The sequence below is a fragment of the Bubalus kerabau genome, chromosome 1, assembly GCF_029407905.1.
Source record: "Bubalus kerabau isolate K-KA32 ecotype Philippines breed swamp buffalo chromosome 1, PCC_UOA_SB_1v2, whole genome shotgun sequence".
In the NCBI taxonomy this organism is placed as follows: Eukaryota; Metazoa; Chordata; class Mammalia; order Artiodactyla; family Bovidae; genus Bubalus; species Bubalus kerabau.
This window is the reverse complement of record NC_073624.1, coordinates 168,744,590-168,755,297: the sequence shown is the minus strand read 5'-3', so window position 1 is coordinate 168,755,297 and position 10,708 is coordinate 168,744,590. Positions and strand designations below refer to the sequence as shown.

Below are 10,708 nucleotides of genomic sequence, written 5' to 3'. Positions count from 1 at the left end.
TTTCAGCTTTGAGAGAATTCAGGGGGAGGGTGGGGCATATGAAAACCCTCTTTCAATATTTGGGTGTGTGTGTGGAGGTCTTAGATTGCAGGAGGTTCTGGAGAGATGCCATTTTAGGGTGAGGGACAAAAGTCTCTGAACTTGAGTTTTCCTATAAGTGTAATGAAGGCCCACTAAGGCCCATTTTGCAGAGTTGTGTTAGAAAGTCATTATGAAAGGCAGCCAGCAGAACTCCTCACACCCCGTGAAAGCCTTCTATCATGAGTGTGGTTGTGAGGCAATTGTGATAAAGATGACAATCTACAAGTCTGGAAAACCACTTTGGCAACTTAGTGGGAATGGTTTCAAGGATTAGGTTAGAGGACATGGTGTGTTCTGTCATTCTACTCTTGGCTGTTTTATTTCATTAAAACCAATTTAGTTTTTGTAGAGACCAGGGAACTATATTCCATATTTTTGTGTGTGTCTATGTATGTGTACTCAGTCATGTCTGTAGTCCCCCAGACTCCACAGGTCTGTGGAATTGTTCAGGCAAGAAGACAGGAGTGGATTGACATTTCCTACTCCAAGGGATCTTCCTGACCCAGGGATCGAACCTAGGTCTCCTGCATTTCAGGTGAATGCTTTACTTACCGAGCTACTAGGGAAACCCCAATATTTTGTAATAATGAATAACAAAAGAATATGAAAAAGAATATCTATTTACTTTATCACCGTGCTGTACGCCTGAAACTAATACGATGTTGTAAATCAGTTATACTTCTATTACAAAAAGGGATTAAAAAGGAAATTTAGTTTGGGTTGCCAACCACAACGTCTGTGAAATTTTGGACAATTTCATTTATCTTGAAACATAGAATGGATGTAATATTATTTTCTGTATGACAGAAGATGTAGCTAGGATGATTGGAACAGAAATATTTGTTGCATTTAGATGGTTACATATAACACTAAATATTCTATCACTTGTTCCTTTCCAAAAACATGTGGAAAAATGAACAAAAAACAACTATGGCATTACAGCATGACAGGGTCAGGGAATTTTAGGAATGGAAAGGACATTAGAAATGGGGTTAGGGTGAAATTCAATGTCTAGATGAAGGAGTCAGAAGTCCCACCAGAGGCCCTTTCTGGTGGTCTGTAGCAGTTGCCCATCCTGCTAAAGTGTCACATTTGGCAAGCACTCCTGGAAAATTAGCAAAGGTTTCAGTCTTTTTCAATTAAATTCCATGATCCTGTCCCTTTTGCCAACCTGATGTTAATTTGCCTCCCATTACTGTACCTTCAGTGGTTTTCCATTTCCTTCAGGATGGACTCCAAAGGAATTCACAATCTGGCACCAATATACCTAACACTGTTACTTCCCCTAACATGTCCAGTCTTGGCCTGAGAGTGAGCTCAGATTTCTGTGATGGGGCCACAGGGTTCTGGGGCTCGAGACAAGGGGCCAGATGTATCAGCAGAGGCATTGTCTTATCTTACTTGCCCTGGGGTTCTACTCTTACCTCTTTTCACACTTCAGTGCAGTGGAGGGAAAGGCAATGTTTTTAAACCACCATGAATCTCTGTGAATCCAGGCAAGATTAGAGAAGCGTGTATGTAGCAGGCATTCACTAAATAGCAAACCCCACAATGGATGGTCTTTTGTAATGTAGGAGAGGCCTAGTATGTGCTCGTCTATTTGATCTTCACATGAGAACCCCTCCTGTAGCTAAAACAAGTACTTCCATGTCACCTGCCTGCCAATCCAAGCATGCCTGCCCCTACTGCCCCTCCTATGACAATACTGTCCTCCTTCCTTTGAGTTCAGGCTGGCACAATGTGTGCTTAAGGTGATTCTTTTCACCAACCCCTTTTGTATTATTTTTGTCACAAGGAGGCTTGATTCAAACAGAGGAAAGAAATGCAAAACAATTCATTTCAGAGTCAGATAGGTGTAGTCAGATAGGTGTGGACTGAAATTTCACATTCAGTAGAAATTTAATGTGAGCTACAAATACAATTAAAACATTTCTAGTGTCAACTAAAAAGGTAGTCACAATCTGAAAGTAGAGAATTATTTTATTTGGTGGGAATGTTAGGACTCCATGCTCTAGAAATAGCATTTCAAGTGGCCCTGGGAGACTGCTCTGAGAAGGCAGAAGACAGTGTCAGGCTATATACAGGTTTGCAACAAAAGAGGCAGGCAGTCTGAACCTCATAGGTTTTTGTAAGGAAAATCAGATATCAAGTTAAGGAGTTTAGCGCTCTTCTATGTCTGGGAAAATGCAAGAGTCTGGGATTATCGAAGTCATTTCTTTCATATACATCTCAGCTATCTGGGGCCAGTGTCCTGTCTTTTTGATTTATCACATCCCCCCACCCCCAGCTCCTCAGCAATCACTGTGAGGGTTGGTGGCATCTGCTGGATCGCAGGCATTGTGTTCTCTTTTGGGAGTTCTCATTCACGTTTGGAGGTCTGGAATCACTGATGACTGTTATATCCTTGTTTATTGATATGGTAGGAGATATTCTATTTCACAATAGTAATTGTTAAAATTAATTAAAAATATGTTTTATTTGACTCAATATATACAAAATACTGATTCAACACACAACATTAAAAACGATCAGAAATATTTTCTTTCCTTTTTTTCTGTTTCGAATTTTATAAATTTGGTGTGTCTTTTATACTCTGAGCACATCTCAATTCAGACTTCCTTCACTTTTGGTGCTCAGCAGCTGCTTGTAACAGTGGCCAGTGTTGACACAGCAGGTCTGCAGAGTCTTACGGCTGACCAATGTTAGTCCTAGACGCATGTGGATCTGAGTGTGAACTCTGACTTTGCCCACGAGAGGCTGTCCAGACTTAGAAAGCCTCCTTCACTTTTAGGAGCCTCAGTTTTCTCACTATAAAATGGTCATATTAGTTATTGCCTCATAGGGCTGTCCTGAAGATAAAAATGAGACAATACATGTTCTGGCAGAGTAAAGGTTAAGTAAGTGTTAATTGCTGGTACCATTCCAGCTGGATTTTATTTTATTTTTCGGTTTTCCCAGTGAGTTTTATTTGGACCGACCTACGGACAGAGTACTCTTGCCTGGAAAATCCCATGGATGGAGGAGCCTGGTGGGCTGCAGTCCATGGGGTCGCTAAGAGTTGGACACAGCTGAGCGACTTCACTTTCACTTTTCACTTTCATGCATTGGAGAAGGAAATGGCAACCCACTCCAGTGTTCTTGCCCACAGAATCCCAGGGACGGGGGAGCCTGGTGGGCTGCCGTCTATGGGGTCGCACAGAGTCGGACACGACTGAAGCGACGCAGCAGCAGCAGCAGCAGGGACGAAGAAGGCCTGCACCTAAGAGAGGGTTAGCCTCTTGGTGGTGAAGCCTGGCTTGTGCTGGTGATGGAGGATGGGGTGGGGCAGCAGGAACTTGATCTGGCAGTCGTGGAACTGCTGGTCTGCACACTTGCTGGCTGCGACCTCCTCCACCTTCATGACCTGGAGTGAGTGGGCCTGGGCATGGTGCCACGTGCACAGGAGGGCCGGTTCCAGCTGTGATTAAGTCATAGCGCAGCCAGATGCGAAAGTTCTTCACCGGCGGCGGCGATTTCCCTGTCCACAGTAGACCATTTCCCCTGAGGACCTCATCTTCCTCAGCTGAGACACAAAGTACCAGAAGCGGGACTTGGCAACATCGTGCTCAGGCACATACATTTTCACGTGCCCGCGATAGAGAAGCGGCCTGCGGAGTCTGAGAGGCAGGCAGGCGTGGCCCTGCCGTCTTGTACTCTTGAATTGTGCCTGAGGCCTTCATGGCGCTCTGTCCGTGCTCCCTGCCACCCCTGAAAAGATCTAGCTAGATTTTGAGTGTTTATATGTAAGACAGTGGTGTTACATTTTCTTGTATCAACTTCATTCCATAATCTGTGGGTGATGAAGGCAAGTTAACTTGATTTGAGCTCTTTAGTTGGTGGACATTCTTAAAGTACGCATCTGTGAAGTTGGTTTTAAAATTTTGTTTCTCTTGAACATTTTATTATGAAAATATTCAAACAGAGAAGTTGAAAGAATTATACAGTGAACACCTGAATATGCAACTATCAAGAGTCTACAGTCAACATTTTGTTTTACTTGCTTTATTAAATACCTATCCATCTTTCTGCTATCCATCTATAAATCCATCTTATTTAACTCTTTTGCATTTTTATAGTTATTGGAGCTGTTGTTCATATTATAAAAGTTAAAAAACCTACTAAGATACATTAATTATGAGTGTTTTTGCATATCTTTCAGGAAATTGCCAGGATAGTGAAAACAAAGATGTAAGAAGTCAAATAATTTGAATAATACAATTAATATAATTGATGTGCTCTAATAGTTAATAAAAAGATACATATTCTTTTTCAATATCATGTTCTTTATTTATCAACACATTTTGTTGTTGGTAAGATGTTACTGTACAAATGTTTGATATGGTCCATTTGTTTATTTTTCCTTGTGTTTCCCTTGCCTGAGGAGACACATCAAAAAAAAAAAAAATATATATATATATATATTGCTAAGATGTGCCAAAGAGTGTACTACCTATGTTTTCTTCTAGAAGTTTTATGGTTTCAGATCTTACATTTAATAAGTCTTTAATTCATTTTGAGTTTATTTTTACAGATGGTGTGAGAAAGTAGTCCACTTTGGTTCTTTTGTATGAGGCTGCCCAGTTTTCCCAATACCACTTCTTGAAGAGGCTGTCTTTTCCCCATTGTATATTCTTGCTCTTTTGTTATGAATTAATTGACTGTATAAGTGTGTGTTCATTTCTGGGTTTTGTGTGTCCCTTAATTACTATACAGATGATCTTACTACTTTTGTCTTTTGTCTTATCCTAACATTTAAGTGGTTGTTCTAGTACCTTTACCCTATGTTTGCCTTTACCAATAAAATGTTTTCTTTTGTAATTGTTATATTATTAGTTGTGGTCTATTTTTTTCGCCTTAGAGAAGTCCCTTTAACAGTTTTTGTTAAGATGAGTTAGTGGTGCTGAGCATTTTTGGTCTTTTTCTTGCCTGTTAAACGCTTTCTCTCTCCTTCAACTCTGAATGAAAGCCTTGCTGGGTAGAGTGTTCTTGGTCGTAGGTTTTCCTTTCATCAGTTGGGCTGTGTTGGTCCTTTCTGTCCTGCAATGTTTTTGCTGTAAAGTTAGAGAACAGTTTTATGTGAATTCCTTTTTATGTAACTAGTTGCTTTTCTCTTACTCCATTTAAGGGTCTCTCTTTATCTTTAATTTTTGCAGTTTTAATTATTATGTGTCTGTGTGAGGATCTCTTTGGGTTCATCTTGTTTGGAACTCTCTGTGCTTACCAGACCTGGATGTCTGTTCTCGCTTCCAGATTATGCGATTTTTTTTTTTTAGTTATTATTTCTTCAGATAAGTTCTCTGTCTCTCTCTCCCTTCTCCTTCTGGGACCTTATAATGTAAATATTAGTATGCTTGATGTTGTCCCAGAGGTCTCTTAAATGCTCTTCATTTTCTAAAATTATTTTTTTTCTTCTTTCTGTTCTGCTTTAGTGATTTCCATCACTCTGTCTTCCAGTGTGATGATTTATTTCTCCATATCATCTTAGTGAAACTTCTTGTGTATTTTTGATTTCAGTATTGTACTCATCAGCTATTTTTTGATTCTTATTTCTATTTTCTAACTCTTTGTTAAGCTTCTCTCTGTTCATCCATTTTTCTCCCAAGTTTGCTGAGCATCTTTATGATCATTACTTTGAACTTTTTATGGGTAGATTTCTTATCTCTGCTTCTCTTAGTTCTTCCTCTGAGGTTTTATCTTGTTCCTTCCTTTGGAATATATTCTTCTGTAGCCTCATTTTGCCTAATTCTCTGGGTTTATTATTGTATGGTAGGTGGGTTGGTTATGTTTTTTGATCTTGCAGAAGTGGCCTTGTTTAGATCTTTGTTGGCTTCATGGACTGTAGCCCACCAGGCTCCTCTGTCCATGGAATTTTCCAGGCAAGAACACTGGAGTAAGTTGCCATTTCCTACTCCAGGGGATCTTCCTGACCCAGGGACTGAACCCATGAATCTTGCATCTCCTGCATTAGCCGGCAGGTTCTTTACCACTAGTGCCCCCTGGGAAGCCCTCTTTATTTTTTTAAATTGGAGTATAATTGCTTTACAATGTTGTGTTAGTCTCTGCTGTACAACAAAATGAATCAGCTATATGTTTACATATATCTCCTTCCTGTTGGATCTTCCCCCACACCCTAGGAGACTTCTTAGGGGACCCAGCAGCATTCTCTATTCTGGTCACCAGAACTATATTCTCTAGCAGTTTCCCCTGTGTGGGCCTGCTGCAGGGCCAGGGGGATCCTGGGTCTGGTGCTGGTCCACTGGTGGAAGGCTCCTTGTCCCAGGGTTGGCTGTGGGTTTTGGGGGGCCCCAGGCTAGTGCCAACTTGCTGGTGAGTGGGACCAGTTCTTGGGTGGCTGGCTGCAGGGGTTGTGGGGGTCCCTGGGCTGGTGCTGGCGCAGTGGTAGAAGGTGTCAGGTCTCTGCAAGGCTAGCTGCTTGGCCTGGAGATTTCGGGAGTGGTGCTGGCCCTCTGATGCTATAGGCTAGTGGGGAGACTCCAGAAATTTCCTTGTCAACACCAGTGTCTTCATGGTAAAACGAGTTCCCCCAAATGGCTGCCATCGTCTATCCACAGTGGGTGTCCCAGTTACCACCTGCCTTTGTGAGGCTTTCCAAGATCAGCAAGTGGGTCTGACCTGAGCACGTTTTAAATTACTGCCTCTGCACTAGGATTTGGTGAGTGTTTTGTGTTCCCTTTAGGAGCAGAGTCTGTCTCCTATAGTTCTCTGGCTCATATATACAAGCCCTGCTGGCCTTCAAAGCTGGACTTTTCTGGGGCTTGTCTTCCTGGTACAGGAGGCCCAAAGCTTGGGGACCCTGATGTGAGGCTTAGACTCCTCACTACTTGGAGAGAACCTGTGCAATTGTGATTATCTCCCATATGTGGATCACTCACCCAGGGGGATGATTCTTGACTGTACTATGTCTCCAGCCCCTTACTCATCTAGTTCTAGTTCCTTTTTTGTATTTTTAATTCTAGAAAATCTTTGTTGCCAGTCCAGTTTGTCTTCATGAATAGTTGTTTTATAGATAGTTGTGATTTGGTGTGCCTGTAGGACGCCCACAGGCATTTTGGCCATACCTCTAAACAACTTTTGACTACAGAAAAAATCTATTAGAAAGTAGAGTGTATTTAAAAGTGAAAATTAATAGCATGAGTTTGATGTGTCTAAATGTAACTCAAGAAGAGTGTTCTTGCTTTTATTTTTATTAAAAATTTTTTCTCTGAACACAAAGAAAATGAGATTTTAATTCCCTGATGAGGAATTGAACCCATGTCCCATTTATTACCCAAGAGGGTAATAAATGCCTTGGGGTTAAATTAATGTTTTCCATAAGCCCTGATTCTCTGAGTGATTCTGCCTGTCATTTAAAAAATATCTTATTCTATCTTCAGCTCTTTATTTACATTTTGGGAATATTCATATTGTTTTTGTGAATTTTAAATAAAAAGGTTCAGGGGCCATAGCTAACCCCAGGCTAGAAGTGGAATAGAAGTTCCTGAGAATCCAGGGGTGCGGGCTTCTGTGCTGATAGCACACAGCGTCCAGGTAAAGTGTGGAGTCTTAAGCACTGGATTCAGCAGGGAATTCACCCTCCCTTAAAATGTATTTATTAGATAAGAAAAAATAAGGCAAAAAGTCAAGAAGGTAAAAAACAAAAACAAAAAGCCAAATTTAACAAAATAAATAAAAGTAGTGGGAAGGACTAATTAAACACAGAAAGTACAAATTAATGAAGAGAAACGGAAGAAAAAAGATGATTCTTTGAAAATACCAAAACAGGCCAACCTCTTGACAGTAGTCAAGAGAAAAAGAGAAGACAAACATTAGCAGTGAAGATTGAGAAACTCAGTGTGCTTCGTGAAAGTTAAGAAATTTTAAAAAGAAGAAACCCATGGGAATTCCTTGGTGGACCAGTGGTTAGGACTCGATGCTTCCACTTCAGGGGGCATGGGTTTGGTCCCTGGTCAGGGAACTAAGATCCCATAAGTTGGGAAGCATGGCCAAAATTTAAAATAAAAAAAAGAAGAAGAAATCCTTTATAAAAGCTTTTAAACAATCTAGATGGAAAGAACAAATTCTGGGAAATTAAATTTCTAAAGTTGATTTAAGAGGGTACAGAAATTTCGCCAAACTAGGGCAGAAATGTAAAAAGTGATCCAAAATGTGTACTACTAAAGTAGTCACTATCTTTCAAAGACAGTGAACAGATAATGTCTATTATTTAATCTGTTCCAGAACCCAAAGATGAAACAGTCCTCATCTTTTTCTAAACAGTGAACATAACTCTCATCCTACATTAGATTAAAGAACAGCATTAAAAGGGCAACGTATAGTTAATCTCACTCATAAACAAGGACGCAAAATCACATTTGAAATGTTAGCCGATCAAACAACAAAGCATAGCCTGGTGGGGTACAGTCCATGGGGCCACAAAGGTTTAAATAAAGAAAGAATAGTGCGTTCTGATGAAGACTGGTTTGTTCAAGGCATGCAAGGATAGTTCAACAAAAAGAAATCTGTTTTAACATTATTCACCCTGTAACTAAAGTGGGAAAAAAGTAACTTTGTGATGTCCCAGATAGATGCCAGAAAAAACATTTTTGAGAAGCTGTAAAACTCTTCTCTGAGAGCCACCACGGAGCACAATTGCTTGACAAAGTAAATTGATGCCACTAAACAGATGTGACAATGACCCGTCATTGTTCCCAAGAGGGTAATAAATGCCTTGGGGTTAAAGTAATGTTTTCCATAAGCCTTGATTCTCTGAGTGACTCTGCCTGTCATTTAAAAAATATCTTATTCTATCTTCAGCTCTTTATTTATATTTTGGGAATATTCATATTGTTTTTGTGAATTTTAAATAAAAAGGTTCGGGGGCCATAGCTAACCCCAGGCTAGAAGCGGAATAGAAGTTCCTGAGAATCCGGGCTTCTGTGCTGATAGCACACAGCCTCCAGGTAAAGTTAGGAGAGCTCTCCTTCTGCGTGGAAGAATGTGAGCAGAGCCCCAAACCATACAATGCATGCGGTCAAGCTTTGACCTTTCTCATTATGTGGAATTGCTGAAGCATTCCTACAAATGGTGTTTTAATCATAGCATAAGTTATTAATTTAAACCAGACAAAAGTGCCCTTGGGGAGTCTTCATTCTGTGTAGGAGTTTTTATAAACTTCCATGATTTTTCACCTAATTCTCCCTTGTTTACTTTTGTTGAGACATTGGCAGTGTTTTATAATTTAGGCTTTTTCACCTTTGGAAATAAACCAGGCTTGTTTAAAAAAAAGAAGTTTTGTCAGAATTTTGGATGGATTGAGAAAACCGTGTAATTTATGAAATCAGGACTGCTAATTTGAGGAAGTACAAAGGATGGAGTGCAGCCCAGGCCTGGGTCAGCGTTGGGCCTTCTGACCCCGGATTGGTCTCAGGCACAGCAAGTCCGCAGCCTTTTGAGCCACATCTCCATTTTGAGCCCAGTGGAATAATCAACCTGGATTTTCATGGTACTCAGCACAGAAACACTGGGCTGAAAGGGATCACAGGAGAAACCAGTTAATCTCTGTGGATCAGCAAATGGTTTCCAACAGAAGAGCCTGGTGACCATCCTTTGGGCAAAATTCATTCCCTTGGATGTGGTGAATTTCCCAGAGGACCAGCAATTGTGTGTCATGAACATTGTTAGTTAGCTATTCAGTGTTTGCCTCTTGAAAAACCCACTCAGGTAGACAGCAGACCCAATGGTTAACTATTCAGCATTTACGATTGCCCACATTATCGCTTAAACTTTTCCCCTTTCTGTTTTCTACCATTTGGGATGAAGCTGAGGACCCAACCCCGTTCTTGCTGTGGACTTGCACTAGCTCTTGCCCTGACCGTGCTCTCTGGGGTGGGAAACTAGAATAGAATACTTGAAATAGTGGGGCCTCCGTTAGTCGAGAATGAAGAAGCATGTAGCAACCAGACTGCAGGCATAGGGAGGAGATGGAGCTCACACTGTGGCAGAAAGATACAAACTTCATCTTCATGACATCAGAGAGTCCCTGAGTCAACCACTTCCGGCGCTGTCTTAACTCCTGGACCTCCAGTTCTGTGTTTTAATTGTTTTTGAGCCAGGTTGAGGTGAGCTTTCTCTTACACAGAGTGAGAATTATTCTCTGTAATTTTCTTTTTTTTTTTTTTAAATGTATTTATTTGACTGCATCTGGTCTTAGTTATGGCAAGTGGGATCTTTTGTTGTGGTGTGAGGGTTTAGTAGTTGTTGCAGGTTGGACTTGGTTGCCCTGAAGCATGTGGGACCTTAGTTCCTGGACCAGGACTTGAACCTTTGTCCCCTGCTTTGCAAGGCAGATTCTTAACCAGGGAAGTCCCTTTGTAATTTTCTGAGTGTAGGACTTTTTCTACTTCCCTTTTGATGCCTCCTTACTTATAATCTTAATATTACAAATCTCTCAAACTAACCATTTCTTCTTTTTTAATAGTGTTTTTAAGCCCCCGATCATGTTATAGTCACTAATATACACTGTGCATTTACTCTTTGTTGGACACTCATAAGCATTTATTTGTTCAGCATTTCATATTTATGAATTTAG

At 40.7% G+C, this 10,708-nt stretch overlaps 1 pseudogene; it reads right to left on the bottom strand.

Annotated features, from left to right (window-relative positions):
* Positions 1-3,340: 3,340 nt before the first annotated feature.
* LOC129658039 (60S ribosomal protein L18a-like) lies at positions 3,341-3,800 on the bottom strand (annotated as a pseudogene).
* Between the last annotated feature and the right edge of the window lie 6,908 nt (positions 3,801-10,708).